This window comes from Hordeum vulgare, chromosome 6H (genome assembly GCF_904849725.1).
Source record: "Hordeum vulgare subsp. vulgare chromosome 6H, MorexV3_pseudomolecules_assembly, whole genome shotgun sequence".
In the NCBI taxonomy this organism is placed as follows: domain Eukaryota; kingdom Viridiplantae; phylum Streptophyta; class Magnoliopsida; order Poales; family Poaceae; genus Hordeum; species Hordeum vulgare.
The window spans coordinates 547,508,694-547,525,947 of NC_058523.1; the positions used below are offsets into that span (position 1 = coordinate 547,508,694).

The following is a 17,254-nucleotide window of genomic DNA, read 5'->3' on the forward strand; positions in this document are numbered from 1 at the left end:
CAAAAATCGCAGTTTTGGCCTATTATGGCATGTTTTGTATGGTATTAGTCCTTGGTTTTGGGACCCGCTGCAATCCAAACATTTCGGGAACCCCGGGGCCCGGTTACATTGAACTCATCAAAACTTGCAGTTTTGGCCTATTCTGGCCAGGTTTGTATGCTATTAGTCTCTGATTTCGGGTCCCGTTGTCTACCGAACATTTTCGGAACCTCGGGGTCCGGTTACGGGGAACTCTGCAAAACTCGCAGTTTTGGCCTATTCCGGCCAGTTTTCTATCCTATTAGTGATTGATTATGGGACACGATGCGATCCGAACGTTTCGGGAACCCCGGGTCCGGTTATGGGGAACTCGTCAAAACTCACAGTTTTGGCCTATTCCTCACTGATTTTGGGTCCCGCTCCGATCGGAACGTTTCGGAACCCCAGGTTCCGGTTACGTGGAACTCGTCAGAACTTGCAGTTTAGGCCTATTTCGACCAGTTTTGTATGTTATTAGTCACTGATTTTGGGTCCCGTTGTGATTTGAACGTTTCGGGAACCCCGGGGTCCTGTTACGGGGAACTCGTCAAAAATCGCAGTTTTGGCCTATTCTGGTCGGTTTTTATGCTATTACTCACTGATTTTGTGTCCCGCTGTGATTCGAATGTTTCGGGAACCCCGGGGTCCGGTTACGGGGAACTCATCAAAACTCATAGTTTTGGCCTATTCTGGCCAATTTTGTATGCTATTGGTCATTGATTTTAGGTCCCGTTGTGATCCGAACATTTCCAGAACCTCGGGGTCCGGTTACGGGGAACTCGTCAAAACTCGCAGTTTTGGCCTATTTCGGCCACTTTTGTATAGCACAGATTTTGGGTCCCGGTGTGATCCGAACGTTTCGGGAACCCCGGGGTCCGGTTACATTGAAATCGTCAAAAATCGCAGTTTTGGCTTATTCCGGCTAGTTTTTTTATGCTACTAGTCCCTGATTTTGGGTCCCGCTACGATCCAAACGTTTCGGGAACCCCGTGTCCGGTTATGGGGAAGTCATCAAAACCCGCAGTTTTGGCCTATTCTGGCCAGTTTTGTATGCTATTAGTCACTGAATATGGGTCCCACTATGATTTGAACGTTTCGGGAACCTTAGGGTTCGATTACGGGGAACTGGTCAAAACTCGTAGTTTTGGCCTATTCCGGCTAGTTTTCTATGCTATTAGTCACTGATTTTGTGTCCCGCTATGATCCGAATGTTTCGGAAACCTCGGGGTCCGGTTACGGGGAACTCGTCAAAACTCGCAGTTTTGGCCTATTATGGCTAGTTTTGTATGCTATTAGTCACTGATTTTGGGTCCCGATGCGATCCGAACATTTCGGAAACTCCAAGGTCCGGTTATGGGGAACTCGTCAAAACTCGTAGTTTTGGCCTATTGTGGCCAGTTTTGTATGCTATTAGTCACTCATTTTGGGTGCCGCTTTGATACGAACGTTTCGGGAACCCTGGGGCCAGTTACGTTGAACTAGTCAAAAATTGAAGATTTGGCCTATTCCGGCCAGTTTTCTATGCTATTAGTCCGAGATTTGGGTCCCGCTGCGATCCGAACGTTTCGGGAACCCCGTGTCCGGTTATTGGAAACTGGTCAAAACTCGCAGTTTTAGCCTATTCTGGCCTGTTTTGTATGCTAATACTCACTGCTTTTGGGTCCCACTATGATTAGAACGTTTCGGGAACCTGAGGGGTCCAGTTATGGGGAACTCGTCAAAACTCCCAGTATTGGCCTATTCCGGCCAGTTTTCTATGCTATTAGTCAGTGATTTTGTGTACTGGTGTGATCCGAACATTTCGGAAACCTCGGGGTCCGGTTATGGGGAACTCGTCAAAACTCCCAGTATTGGCCTATTATGCCTAGTTTTGTATGCTATTAGTTAGTAATTTTGGGTCCCGCTGCGATCCGAACATTTCGAGAACCCCGGGGCCCGGTTACGTTGAACTCGTCAAAACTCGTAGTTTTGGCCTATTGTGGCGAGTTTTGTATGCTATTAGTCACTGATTTTGTGTCCCGGTGTCATCCGAACATTTTCAGAACCTCGGGGTCCGGTTACGGTGAACTCGTCATAACTCGTAGTTTTGGCCTATACCGGCCAGTTTTCTATCCTATTAGTGATTGATTCTAGGGCCCGTTGCGATCCAAACATTTCGGGAACCCCGGTTCTAGATATGGGGAACTCGTCAAAACTCGCAGTATTGGCCTATTCTGGCCAGTTTTGTACTCCCTCCATTCCTTTATGTAAGGTGTATAATTTTCGGCACGGTGATCAAGGCACATAATAATAGAGGTGTTAGGACAATTTTACCCTTGACAAATTTATTTGTTAATGGCAAGTAAATCAATGAGTCTAGGAAAATAAGAGATATACGCAATCGAGAGAGAGATAGTTTCCTTTTTCTGATACAATTAAAGATACACGCAATCTTGAGAGAGATACTTTCCTTTTTCTAGAGGGCTAATAAGGGAATTACAAGGATTTACAAGAAATGCACCTTACATTTTGGACTTTTATCAAAAAACCGATACACCTTATATAAAGGAATGGAGGGAGTATGCTATTAGTCACTGATTTTGGGTCCCACTGTGATTCGAACTTTCCAGGAACCCCGGGGTCCGGTTACGTTGAACTCGTCAAAAATCACAGTTTTGGCCTATTCCGACCAGTTTTCTATGCTATTAGTCCCTGATTTTGGGTCCAGCTTCAATCCGAACGTTTCAGGAACCATGTGTCCGGTTATGAGGAACTCGTCAAAACTCTCGGTTTTGGCCTATTCTGGCCAGTTTTGTATGCTATTACTCACTAATTTTGGGTCCCACTGTGATTAGAACGTTTTGGGAACCTCGGGGTCTAGTTATGGGAAACTCGTCAAAACTCGCAGTTTTGCCCTATTCCGACCAGTTTTCTATGCTATTAGTCACTGATTTTGTGTCCTGCTGTGATCCGAACATTTCGGAAACCTCGGGGTCTGGTTACGGGGAACTCGTCAAAAATCCCAGTTTTGGCCTATTATGGCGAGTTTTGTATGCTATTAGTCACTAATTTTGGATCCCGCTGCGACCCGAACATTTCGGGAACCCCGGGGCCCGGTTACATTGAACTCGTCAAAACTCGTAGTTTTGGCCTATTGTGGCCAGTTTAGTATGCTATTAGTCATTGATTTTGGGTCCGGCTGTCATCCGAACGTTTTCGGAACCTCGGGGTCCGGTTACGAGGAACTCGTCAAAACTCGCAGTTTTGGCCTATTCCGGCCAGTTTTCCATCCTATTAGTGATTGATTCTGGAACATGATGCGATCCGAACGTTTCGGGAATCCCGGGTCCGGTTATGGGGAACTCTTCAAAACTCGCAGTTTTTGGCCTATTCTGGCCAGTTTTGTATGCTATTACTCACTGATTTTTGGTCCCGCTTTGATCCGAACGTTTCGGAACCCTGGGGTCCGGTTTAATGGAACTTGTCAAAACTTACAGTTTTGGCCTATTTCGGCCAGTTTTGTTTGTTATTAGTCACTGATTTTGGGTCCCGATGTGATTTGAACGTTTTGTGAACCCCGGGGTCCGGTTACGGGAAACTTGTCAAAAATCATAGTTTTGGCATATTATGGCGTGTTTTGTATGCTATTAGTCATTGATTTTGGGTCCCGTTGCGATCCAAACATTTCGGGAACCCCGGGGCCCGGTTACGTTGAACTCGTCAAAACTCGCAGTTTTGGCATATTATGGCGTGTTTTGTATGCTATTAGTCACTAATTTTGGGTCCCGTTGTCATCCGAACGTTTTCGGAACCTCGGGGTCCGGTTACGGGGAACTCGGCAAAACTCTCAGTTTTGGCCTATTCCGACCAGTTTTCTATCCTATTAGTGATTGATTATGGGACCCGATGCGATCCGAACGTTTCGGGAACCCCGGATCTGGTTATGGGGAACTCGTCAAAACTCGAAGTTTTGGCCTATTCTAGCCAGTTTTGTATGCTATTACTCATTGCTTTTGGGTCCCGCTTCGATCGGAACGTTTCGGAACCCCGGGTTTCGGTTACGTGGAACTCGTCAAAACTTGTAGTTTTGGCCTATTTCGGCCAGTTTTGTATGTTATTAGTCACTCATTTTGGGTCCCGCTGTGATTTGAACGTTTCGGGAACATCGGGGTCCGATTACGGGGAACTTGTCAAAAATCGCAGTTTTGGCCTATTCTGGCCAGTTTTTTATGCTATTACCCACTGATTGTGTGTCCCGCTGCAATCCAAATGTTTCGGGAACCCCGGGGTCCGGTTACGGGGAACTCGTCAAAACTCACAGTTTTGGCCTATTCTGACCAGTTTTGTATGCTATTGGTCACTGATTTTGGGTCCCGCTGTGATCGGAACGTTTCTGGAACCTCGGGGTCCGGTTACGGGGAACTCGTCAAATCTCACAGTTTTGGCCTATTTCGGCCAGTTTTGTATGTTATTAGTCACAGATTTTGGGTCCCACGGTGATCCGAACGTTTCGGGAACTCCGGTGTCCGGTTACATTGAAATCGTCAAAAATCGCATTTTTGGCTTATTCCGGCCAGTTTTCTATGCTACTAGTCCCTGATTTTGGGTCCCGTTGCGATCCAAACGTTTCGGGAACCCCGTGTCCGGTTATGGGGAAGTCATCAAAATTCACAGTTTTGGCCTATTCTGGCCAGTTTTGTATGCTATTAGTCACTGAATATGGGTCCCACTATGATTTCAACGTTTCGGGAACCTTAGGGTCCGATCACGGGGAACTGGTCAAAACTCGCAGTTTTGGCATATTCCGGCTAGCTTTCTATGCTATTAGTCACTGATTTTGTGTCCCGCTGTGATCCGAACGTTTCGGAAACCTCGGGGTCCGGTTACGGGGAACTCGTCAAAACTTGCAGTTTTGGCCTATTATGGCCAGTTATGTATACTATTAGTCACTGATTTGGGTCCCGATGCGATCCGAACATTTCGGGAACTCCAAGGTCCGGTTATGGGGAACTCTTCAAAACTCGCAGTTTTGGCCTATTTTGGCCAGTTTTGTATGCTATTAGTCACTGATTTTGAGTCCCGTTGTGATACGAACGTTTCGGGAACCGTGGGGCCGGTTACGTTGAACTAGTCAAAAATTGAAGATTTGGCCTATTCCGGCCGGTTTTCTTTGCTATTAGTCCCAGATTTTGGGTCCCACTGTGATCCGAATGTTTGGGGAACCCCGTGTCCGGTTATGGGGAACTCGTCAAACCTCGCAGTTTTAGCCTATTCTGGCCTGTTTTGTATGCTATTACTCAGTGCTTTTGGGTCCCACTGTAATTAGAACGTCTCAGGAACCTCGGGGTCCAGTTATGGGGATCTCGTCAAAACTCGCAGTTTTGGCCTATTCCAGCCAGTTTTCTATGCTATTAGTCACTGATTTTGTGTACTAGTGTGATCCGAACATTTCGGAAACCTCGGGGACGTGTTATGGGGAACTCGTCAAAACTCCCAATATTGGCCTATTATGGCCAGTTTTGTATGCTATTAGTCACTGATTTTGGGTCCCGCTGCGATCCGAACATTTCGAAAACGTTACGTCGAACTCATCAAAACTCGTAGTTTTGGCCTATTGTGGCCAGTTTTGTATGCTATTAGTCACTGATTTTGTGTCCCGCTATCATCCGAACATTTTCGGAACCTCGGGGTCCGGTTACGGGGAACTCGTCATAACTCATACTTTTGGCCTATACCGGCCAGTTTTCTATCCTATTAGTGATTGATTCTGGGACCCGATGCGATCCGAACGTTTCGGGAACCCCGGGTCTGGTTATGGGGAACTCTTCAAAACTCGCAGTTTTGGCCTATTCTGGCTAGTTTTGTATGCTATTAGTCACTGATTTTGGTTCCCACTGTGATTCGAACTTTTCGGGAACCCCGGGGTCCGGTTACGTTGAACTCGTCAAAAATCACAATTTTGGCCTATTCCGGCCAGTTTTCTATGCTATTAGTCCCTGATTTTGGGTCCCGCTGTGATCCGAACATTTCGGGAACCCTATGTCCGGTTATGAGGAACTCGCCAAAACTCGCAATTTTGGCCTATCCTATTAGTAATAGCCAGTGAGACCCAAAATCACTGAGTAATAGCATACCAGAACCAGTTTTGTATGCTATTACTCAGTGATTTTGGGTCTCGCTCCGATCAGAACGTTTCGGAACCCCGGGTTCTGGTTACGTGGAACTCGTAAAAACTTGCAGTTTAGCCTGTTTCGGCTAGTTTTTATGTTATTAGTCACTCATTTTGGGTCCCGGTGTGATTTGAACGTTTCGGGAACCCTCGGGTCCGGTTACGGGGAACTCGTCAAAAATCGCAGTTTTGGCCTATTTTGGCCAGTTTTTTATGCTATTACTCACTGACTTTGTGTCCCGCTGCGATCCGAATGTTTCGGGAACCCCGGGGTCCGGTTACGGGGAACTCGTCAAAATTCACAGTTTTGGCCTATTCTGGCCAGTTTTGTATGCTATTGGTCACTGGTTTTGGGTCCCGCTGTGATCCGAACGTTTCCGGAACCTACGGGTCCGGTTACGGGGAACTCGTCAAAACTCGCAGTTTTGGCCTATTTCGGCTAGTTTTGTATGTTATTAGTCACATATTATGGGTCCCACTGTGATCTGAACGTTTCAGGAACCCCAGGGTCCGGTTACGTTGAACTCGTCAAAAATCACAGTTTTGGCTTATTCCGGCCAGTTTTCTATGCTACTAGTCCCTGATTTTGGGTCCCGCTGCGATCCAAACGTTTCGGGAACCCCGTGTTCGGTGCTACCTCTTGAGCTTGCGTTGGTTTTTTTCCTTGAAGAGGGAAGGTTGATGCAGCACAGTAGCAGTAAGTATTTCCCTCAATTTTGAGAACCAAGGTATCAATCCAGTAGGAGTATCAAGATGAAGCACCGATGTATTTGCGCAAAAACAGCAAACTTGCACCCAACGTTACAAAGGGGTTGTCAATCCGTTCACGATTGATTGCAAGGTGAGATCTGAAGGCGGAAAGTGCAACAAAGTAAAAGTGTAGGGCTGAAAATATGATGTGAAGTAGACCCGGGGGTCATAGTGTTCACTAGAGGCTTCTCTCAAAATAGCAAATATTACGGTGGGTGAACGAATTACTATCGAGCAATTGATAGAACCGTGCAAAGTCATGATGATATCTAAGGCAATGATCATACTTATAGGCATCACGTCCGAGACAAGTGGACCGATACTTTCTGCATCTACTACTATTACTCCACACATCGACCGCTATCCAGCATGCATCTAGTGTATTGAGTTCATAACAAACAGAGTAACGCCTTAAGCAAGATGACATGATGTAGAGGGATAAATTCATGCAATAGATATAAACCCCATATTTTTAGCCTTGATGGCAACAACATGATGCGTGCCTCGCTACCCCTTCTGTCACTTGGTGAGGTCACCGCACGGTATGAACCCAAAACCAAGCACTTCTCCATTGCAAGAATCATAGATCAAATTGGCCAAACAAAACCCATAACTCGAAGAGAATTACAAGGATATGAAATCATGCATATAAGAGATCAGAAGAAACTCAAATAAGATTCATAGATAATCTGATCATAAATCCACAATTCATCGGATCTCGACAAACACACCGCAAAAGAAGATTACATCCAATAGATCTCCATGAAGATCATGGAGAACTTTGTATTGAAGATACAAGAGAGACAAGAAGCCATCTAGCTACTAGCTATGGACCCGAAGGTCTATGGTAAACTACTCATGCATCATCGGAGAGGCAATGGTGTTGATGAAGAAGCCCTCCGTATCCGAATCCCCCCTCCGGCAAGGCACCAGGACGTGCCCCAGATGGGATCTTGCGGAGACAGAAGCTTGCGGCGGCGGAAAAGTATTTTCGTGGATCTCCCCCGTGGTTTTGGATTTTTTGGGGATTTATAGGCGGAAGAAGTATGGCAGAGGAACCACAGGGGCGCCACAAGCCTCCTGGCCGCGCCTAGGGGGCTTGTGGCCTCCCCTGGTGCCCCCTGCCTTGGTTCTCAAGCTCCGTGCGTATCTTCTGTTCCGGAAAAAATCTTTTCGAAGGTTTTATTCCGTTTGGACTACGTTTAATATTCAACTCTGAAAAGGGTCAAAAACACGGAAAAAACAGGAACTCGCACTTGGCACTCAGTTAATAAGTTAGTCACAAAAAAGATATAAAAGGCATACCAAACATCCAAAGTTTGACAAGATAATAGCATGGAACCATCAAAAATTATAGATACGTTGGAGACGTATCATCCGGTTATGGGGAACTCATCAAAACTCGCAGTTTTGGCCTATTCTGGCCAGTTTTGTATGCTATTAGTCACTGATTTTGGGTCCCACTGTGATTTGAACGGTTTGGGAACCTCAGGGTCCGATTACGGGGAACTCGTCAAAACTCGCAGTTTTGGCCTATTCCGGCTAGTTTTCTATGCTATTAGTCACTGATTTTGGGTCCCGATGCGATCCGAACATTTCGGGAACCCACGGTCCGGTTATGGGGAACTCGTCAAAACTCGCAGTTTTGGCCTATTTTGGCCAGTTTTGTATGCTATTAGTCACTGATTTTGGGTCCCGTTGTTATTCAAACTTTTCGGGAACCCCGGGGTCCGGTTACGTTGAACTCGTCAAAAATCACAGTTTTGGCCTATTCCGACCATTTTTCTATGCTATTAGTCCCTGATTTTGGGTCCCGCTGCAATCCGAACGTTTCGGGAACCCCATGTCCGGTTATGAGGAACTCGTCAAAACTCACAGTTTTGGCCTATTTTGGCCAGTTTTGTATGCTATTACTCACTAATTTTGGGTCCCACTGTGATTAGAATGTTTCAGGAACCTCGGGGTATAGTTATGGGAAACTCGTCAAAACTCGCAGTTTTGGCCTATTCCGACCAGATTTCTATGCTATTAGTCACTGATTTTTTGTCCTGCTGTGATCCAAACATTTCGGAAACCTCGGGGTCCGGTTATGGGGAACTCATCAAAACCCCCATAGACAACACCTTTAGAATGGTTCATGTTCAACCGTTGAGCTACTATAGCACCCAAGCTATAAGTTTTATCGTTATAAAGGGCTTCATGCAAGACTGCAAGATCTGGGGAGCTAAGGGACCCAGCTTTCCCACGGCCAATCAAACATTTTCCCACAAATAATGAGAAGTACCGAAGCACGGAAAAATGAATGCTAGCAGCTCTAGCGCAAGACACTCCTATCTCCTCTGCTACAGCAATTGTATCTATGAAAGTCTCCAACTCCCGTGGACGAGGTTCATGAATATCCCCAACAAAAGGCAATTTGCAAACATTGCAAAAATGCTGGAGTGACATGTGCTGGGGATATCATATAATTTGAACTCAACCATAGGAGGATTCTTCCTCGATAGAAGTTAAAGCTTTGTACGAAGATATTAGTGAGGAGGAGGTATTGCAGACACTTATCTTCAACGAAGGCGGTAAGGCCTCGTTCTCCACCAAGTAATAAAAGTCCTTATAAATTCCATCGGCGCGTAAGAACACGTCGCTTGGCCTCTCGCACGCTCGAACTTCTGCGACTCGAGGGACCAGATACTTGGGCTTCTTCTCACTCCCATCATCCTTGGGGTCACACCTTGACGAGCCTCTTAAGAACCTCCTCATCTTTTCCTTTTTCTATCTCTTAAAATTTTCTGAAATTTTTAGTGACTATAAGGAAAAGTGAATAAGGCTCAACGAAACTCGTCGCAACTACTCCCACAAGTGCCTAGAGGCCATATTACGCATCAAAACTACTTGGGACCAGCTAAAATTAGCATGCAAATCTCAACAACATGGTCACCAAGGCAGCAAAAATACGCGGAGTATAAGGCACTAGAGCAAAAACTAATTGGACCAATGGAGGAGTCACTTACCAAGGAGTAATTTCCCCAAAACAGTTCGGAGAATGGTGATTTTGAGCAAAGAGATCGAAAACCCCAGCAAGAGGAGCAAAAACACGGGTTTGAGCTGCGAAACGATTTTTCTTGAGGTAGGAGAACCAGATGACAGTAAGAATGAGTGGAGGGGGTGCTTGTGGGCCCCACAAGCCTGTGTGGCGCGGCCAGGGGGTGCCCGCGCCCCTAGGGCTTGTGGCCCACTCGGGTGGCCCCCAGACACACTCTTTGTCCAAGTATTTTTCAAAAATTCGAGAAAAAATAATACTTGACTTTCAGGACGTTCGGAGAACTTTTATTTTTGTGGTACTTTTCTACCGGATGCTAAAACAGAAAACAGGAAAAACTAAACTAAATCTACCATTTTTCTTCTAAGCAACCTAAAGTGAAAGCTTGGAACAGAGGTTTGTGACTCCTCGATTCATCCATCTCATGGTCATCGAAAGAAATCCGTCAATGGGGTTGATCAAATCCCCTCGACAAAACTTTTCGAATCGCAAAAGAGAACGGAGAATTTTAGAATAGTCACTAGGTTACCTCAATGGGGATGTGAATCTCCCCAACAAGCAAATCATACTTCATCTTGACACGAGGAATAGGGCATTCAAAGCTCCCAATAAAAATCTATGAAGTTTTTTCGATAGCATTGATGCAATGTACTCGATATTGTTTCTTCGGAAAGTGCATCATATGCTCATTACCGTTGACATGGAAAGTGACATTGCCTTTGTTGCAATCTATAACATCCCCTGTGGTGTTTAAAAAGGGTCTTCCGAGGATGACCGCCATGGCACCGTCCTCGGGAATATCCAAGATAACAAGGTCTGTTAAGATAGTGGTGTTAGCAACCACAACAGGCACATCCTCGCAAATGCCGATAGGGAAAGCAGTTGATTTGTCGGCCATTTGTAGAGAGATTTTAGTGGGTGTCAACTTATCCAGTTCAAGTCTACGATAAAGAGAGAGAGGCATAACACTAACACCGGCTCCAAGGTTGCATAACACATTTCTAACGTAGTTCCCTTTAATGGAGCAAGGTATAGTGGGCACACCGGGATTACCTAGTTTCTTGGGAGTTCCACCCTTGAAAGTGTAATTGGCAAGCATGGCGGAGATCTCAAGATCAGGTATCCTCCTCTTATTAGTCACAATATATTTCATGTACTTAGCATACGGAGACATTTTGAGCATATCTGTCAAACGCTTTTGCAGAAAGACAGGTCTGATCATTTCAACGAAGCGCTCAAAATCTTCATCATCCTTTTTCTTGGATGGTTTGGGAGGAAAGGGCATGGGTTTCTGAACCCATGGTTCCCTTTCTGTACCATGCTTCCTAGCAGCGAAGTCATTCTTATCGTATCTCTTAGTCTTAGGCTGTGGGTTATCTAGATCAACACTAGGTTTAATCTCCACATCCTTTTCATTGCTAGGTTGAGCATCTACATGAACATCACTCTTGATATTATCATGAGGCTCATATTCATCACCAGATTGTGTTTCAGCATCAGAGATAGAGGCATCGTTTGGACTCTCAGGTGTAGCAGCAACAGGGTTGCTAGCGTGCAGTTTCCTATCATCTTTCTTCTTCTTTCTAGGATGACTAGGTGTATCAATGCTAACTCCTTGAGAATCTTGTTCAACTCTCTTCGGATGACCCTCAGGATACAAAGGTTCCTGGGTCATTCTACCGCCTCTAGTAACGACTCTAACAGAATTGTCATTCAACTCATTGAGCAAGTCATTCTGAGCTTTAAGTACTTGTTCTACCTGAGTAGTAACCATAGACGCATGTTTACTCAGGAGCTTAAGATCATTGACGTTTTTGTTCACACAAGCACTTAAATGACTAAGCATACAAGCATTCTGTTCCAATTGTCTGCTAACATAATCATTGAAACTCTGTTGTTTGGTAACAAAGTTATAAAATTCATCCTTGCATAAGCTAGAAGGTTTATCAAAAGGAATATCACTCTCATCAAACCTACGTAGAGAATTTACTTATACTACTTGTATCGGGTTATCGAGACCATGGATCTCTTCGATAGGTGGTAGATTTTTTACATCTTCGGATTTAATGCCTTTCTCTCGCATAGATTTCTTGGCTTCTTGCATATCTTCAGGACTGCGGAATGGAATACCTCTTTTCTTCGGAGTTGGCTTAGGAGGTGGTTCGGGAATAGTCCAAGCATTCTCATTGCACAACATGTTATTTGGTAGAATCTCATCTTGGTCTACAGTTCTTTCCCTAAAAACATTACCGACACAACTATCTAGGTGGTCTTTGGAAGCATCGGTAAGTCCATTATAGAAGATATCAAGTATTTTGTTCTTCTCAAGAGGGTGATCAGGCAAAGCATTCAGTAGATGGATGAGCCTCCCCCAAGCTTGTGGGAGACTCTCTTCTTCAGCTTGAGCAAAGTTGTATATTTCCTGCAAGGCAGCTTGCTTCTTATGGGTAGGGAAATATTTTTCAGAGAAGTACTAGACCATATCCTCGGGGCTACGCACACAACCAGGAGCAAGAGAAGTGAACCGGGTCTTAGCATCATCCTTTAGCGAGAAAGGAAACAGCTTGAGCATGTAGTGAATAGGGTGGCTATATCATGCAGTTTGGTAAGATGGGCTACAACCGTTTTAGACTCATAACCGTGAGAAGGATCAGATTCGACTAGAGTGATTAACTCAGGGTCGACAGAGAATTCATAATCCTTATCAGTCACAAAGATAGGCGAAGTAGCAAACTTCGAGTCGTATTTCATCCTAGCGTTTAGACATTTTTCTTTCCACTTGCGCAGTAATTTCTCAACATCATAGATATCCTTACACGCAAGAAAATCCTTAGCTATCTCTCCCTCCATAACATAGCGTGTATCAGGCATAACAGGCAATTCAGGCATAATAGTAGGTTCTACTTCAATAGTATCAGCAGTTTTAGAAGTATCATCACATCTAGCAGCAACTCTAGCAATATGTGCATCAAGGAATGCACCAAGGGGCAAAGCAGTATCAGGCATAGCATCATCAGGAAAAGCAGTATCAAGCATAGCATCATCAGGCATAGTATCAAGCATAGCATCATCATAAGCATCATGGGCAGCAGAAGTAGCATGATCAAGCACACGCGACATATCAAGATTTCTAGCAGGAGGTGATGTCGCAAACTTACTCATAACTGAAGGTGAATCAAGTGCATAGCTAGATGGCAGGTCCTTACCTGTCCTCGTAGTGGAAGGCAAGACTTTAGTTCTTGGATCTTTCGGATTCCTCATAGTGACTAGCAGACGTCAATCCCAAGTGACTCAGAGAATATAGTTGTGCTTCCCCGGCAACGGCGCCAGAAAAAGGTCTTGATAACCCACAAGTGTAGGGGATTGCAACAGTTTTCAAGGGTAGAGTATTCAACCCAAATTTTTTGGTTCGCCAAAGGGGAAGCGAAAGAATATTCTCAAGTATTAGCAGCTGAGTTTGTCAGATTCAACCACACCTGAAAGATTAGTGTCTGCAAGCAAAGTATCTGTAGCAAAGTAGTATGATAGCAACGGTGTCAGAAACGATCTGTTGACGGCAGACTATTCCTAACTGTTGTATTAATGGCGCCATTAGGTTGCACGTGGGCGAGTAACTATTCTTCCCCGGCAACAGTGTCCGAAAAGGGTCTTGCAACAAGTAACAGCAAAGTGGCAAGGAACAGCAGTAGCAGCAGCAGAGTACCAACAGTAGTAGCAAAGTGGCCCAATCCCTTTTGTAGCAAGGGACAAGCCAGGACAAAGTAACGTAGCAAGGACCAGTAGTAAAAGACTTGTAGGCAGTGGATCGGTGATGGATGAGTATGACGGATGTGATTCATCATGTAACAGCTATAACACGGAGAGATATGTAACTAGCTCTCGTTCGTCAATCTAATGTAGGCATGTATTTCGTATGTAGTCATACGTGCTTAGGGAAAAGAACTTGCATTACATCTATTGTCCATCCCTCCCGTGGCAGCGGGGTCATAATGGAAACTACGGGATATTAAGGTTCTCCTTTTAATAAAGAACCGGACCAACGCATTAACACTTGGTGAATACATGAACTCCTCATACTATGGTCATCTCCGGGAGTGGTTCCGACTATTGTCACTCCAGGGTTGCCGGGTCATAACACATAGTAGGTGACTACAACTTGCAAGATAGGATCTAAAACACACATATATTGGCGACAACATAATAGGTTCAGATCTGAAATCATGGCACTCGGGCCCTAGTGACAAGCATTAAGCATGGCAAAGTAGTAGCAACATCGATCTCAAAACATAGTGGATACTAAGGATCAATCCCCGTTAAAACTAACTCGATTACATGATAGATCTCATCCAACTCATCACCGTCCAGCAAGCCTATGATGAGATTACTCACGAACGATGAAGAGCATCATGGAATTGTCGATGGAGGAAGGTTGATGATGACGATGGCGACGATTTCCCCTCTCGGGAGCCCAAAACGGACTCCAGATCTGCTCTCCAGATGAAGAACGGGAGGTGGCGGCGCCTCCGTATCGTAAAACGCGATGAAACCTTCTCTCTGATTTTTTTTCCAGGCGAGACGGAAGATATAGAGCTGAGTTTGGCGGCGGTGGTGCCACGTGGGCCCCACAAGCCCTCACGGCGCAACCTAGGGGGTGGCCGCGGCCTGTGGGCTTGTGGCCCACTGGCACGCCCCCTCCGGTGGATCTTTGTGCAGGTATTTTTCTTTTATTCCAGAAAAAATCTCCATAAATTTTCACGACATTCCGAGAACTTTTATTTCTGTACAAAAACAACACCATGGCAATTCTGCTGAAAACAGCATCAGTCCGGGTTAGTTCTATTCAAATCATGCAAATTAGAGTCCAAAACAAGGGCAAAAGAGTTCCGAAAAGTAGATACGACGGAGACGTATCACCCACATATAATAAAGAAGGGCTGCAGAGAATAATTGATTATAGGTTCATGCACATGTACCACAAAAAATCTCCTTATATTATTTATCTCAAAAATTCCATATGCAAGAATGCCAAGAAGTGTATTGATATTCCTTTGCAATTGTTTTTAGTGGCAGTGGATTGTTTTGGTCTATCTACATAGATATGGTATAATGAATCAAGAAAGTATATTTCTACAATTTTTACCATGATCTCTTTGTTAAATTATTTATGAACCTACAATTAACAAACCGGTCAAATTGAGGATACAGACAAACCATTCTATGGACTCGTAAATACATAGTTTAAATAGAAAATAGCTATACCGAGTATTCCAGTATAAACACTATTTTTTCTGAAACTTTGAATACTAACATAAAAAAATTCTTCAGATAGTTGTTCGTAATTGTTCAGTTTGTAAATACTGGTAAGGTTAATATAATAATATCATTAGATTTGTCATGACAGTAGTTTATATAATATTATAGAATTCCATAATCTTTTAAAAAACACAGGCAAACACAAAGTAATTGTTAATGACACCTCGAGAGCGCGCCATCTCAATGTCTAAAAACTTGTATATTCCAAAATGAAAAGCCTACAGTTTACCACCCAACAAGAGCTGAGCACATTTCAACAGTATATAACAGGTCAGCATAAATAAAACAAATTAATCACCCAATAGCTCGAAAAACATAGTAATTGTCGTTTCCATAGTCCTTCGTGACACATACTGTACGTACTATCCACAAACCACGACAGAAGTTGCCATTTCATGGAGTTGTTCTAAAAGACAAAGACCGAAACTAAACTAAACATCACTGGAGAAAGATATTAGCTTTATTTATGTTAAATACAATATCCTATAGGCACAAATCTCCCTTTCCGTGCATCAACAATCATCAGCACTGCCATTGCACCATGTAAGTTTCAATACATATCTGATCTCCATACAACCGAGCACTGGAGAGCACTGAACCAGAGGAAGAGAACGTACCTTTCTGAAGCCGCCGAACCGCCTCGCCACAATCTTCCGCGTTGTCAGCTGGCCAACCACAGACAAACAACCCCTGTCAGCAACCGAAACCCAAACGACACATCAAAAAATGGCAACACGAGCACGGAGCAGATGACCCACCGTCCCAGAGTCGCCGGCGGGCTGAGCCGGGTCGTCGGGTGCAGGCGCCGTGGAGCCAGCGGGTGAGGGCCGCTTGGGGGTGGCGGGGCCGCGCGGACGAGGAGGAGCGCAGGAACTTCCACGCGAAGACGAGGCGATGGCGAAGTCCGCAACGGCGCCCAAGGACCCCGCGTTGTGCCAGGTAAGTCAGCTAGGGTTAGGGTTGGGCGGGCGGAGGGGGAGGGAAGGGGAGGCCTACGGGGGGCGGGGTCGCTTACCTTGTGGCGGAAGATGAGGGCGACGAGGTCGAAGATCCGGTGGTTGAGGGCCCGGGCGACGCGGCACACCAGCGAGACGACGTCTTGCTCGGCGCCGGCGAGGCCACTTATTGCGAGGCGGCGCAGGGAGGGGGTCGGACTCGGACTGCGCGGTGCGCGGGCTGATCAGGTGGGTGGGGGATCGCCGGATTGGCGGGGGGAGGAGGAGCAGGGAGCCGTCGGATCCGCCGACGCTAATGTCGGGGCATGCAGCAGTCGAGGGGCGAGGGGATCTGGTGAGGGGTGAGGGGAAGGACGGCTCGCGGCCGGAGGGGTGGCAGGGGAGTCGAGGGGGCGGGTTTGGAGATAGGGTTAGGGTTAGGTTTGTGGAGAAGGGTCTTTATATCCTATTCACTTTTTTTGATTGAATTATATCCTTTCACTTAATGGGTCTGCTCAAGTCCGTATAGATATTGGATTTAGAAAATATGGACTCATATTGTTGTCTCTAGTTGTATTTTTTGATTGCCTCAAAAGAGTTGTAAAATATTTATTATTTCCCTCAAAAGAAAGCTATATTCTTTGGTTGTGTGTTGTGGGTGGAAATACTTTTCATTTAATTATGATAGTATTTAGCATTACAGAAAAATTCACCCACATATTTTTTTATTGTCATGTTTAAGTTTTTATTGTCTCAAACACCAAGTTAAGGTACCCTATACCACCTTTCAAAAATATTTATCTAAATAGGGTCTAAACATTATGAGATTAGCATGGGCTCATATATTTAATTTTGGTAATTATATTGTATTTTCTAATATATTTAGGATATTAAAATGAATAATTATAATTTATTGGTATTTATCTAATATAATTTACTTCATCCATATACGTATAAAACAATTTTTTGCTGTGTATACATGACACATAGGCAAAATTGGTGAGGTGTTGTCCAGTCACCTCCACGCATATGTACAACCTTATATTTAGTCAT

At 44.8% G+C, this 17,254-nt stretch overlaps 1 pseudogene; it reads right to left on the reverse strand.

Annotated features, from left to right (window-relative positions):
* Positions 1 to 15,778: 15,778 nt before the first annotated feature.
* On the reverse strand, positions 15,779 to 17,254 carry LOC123405838 (annotated as a pseudogene).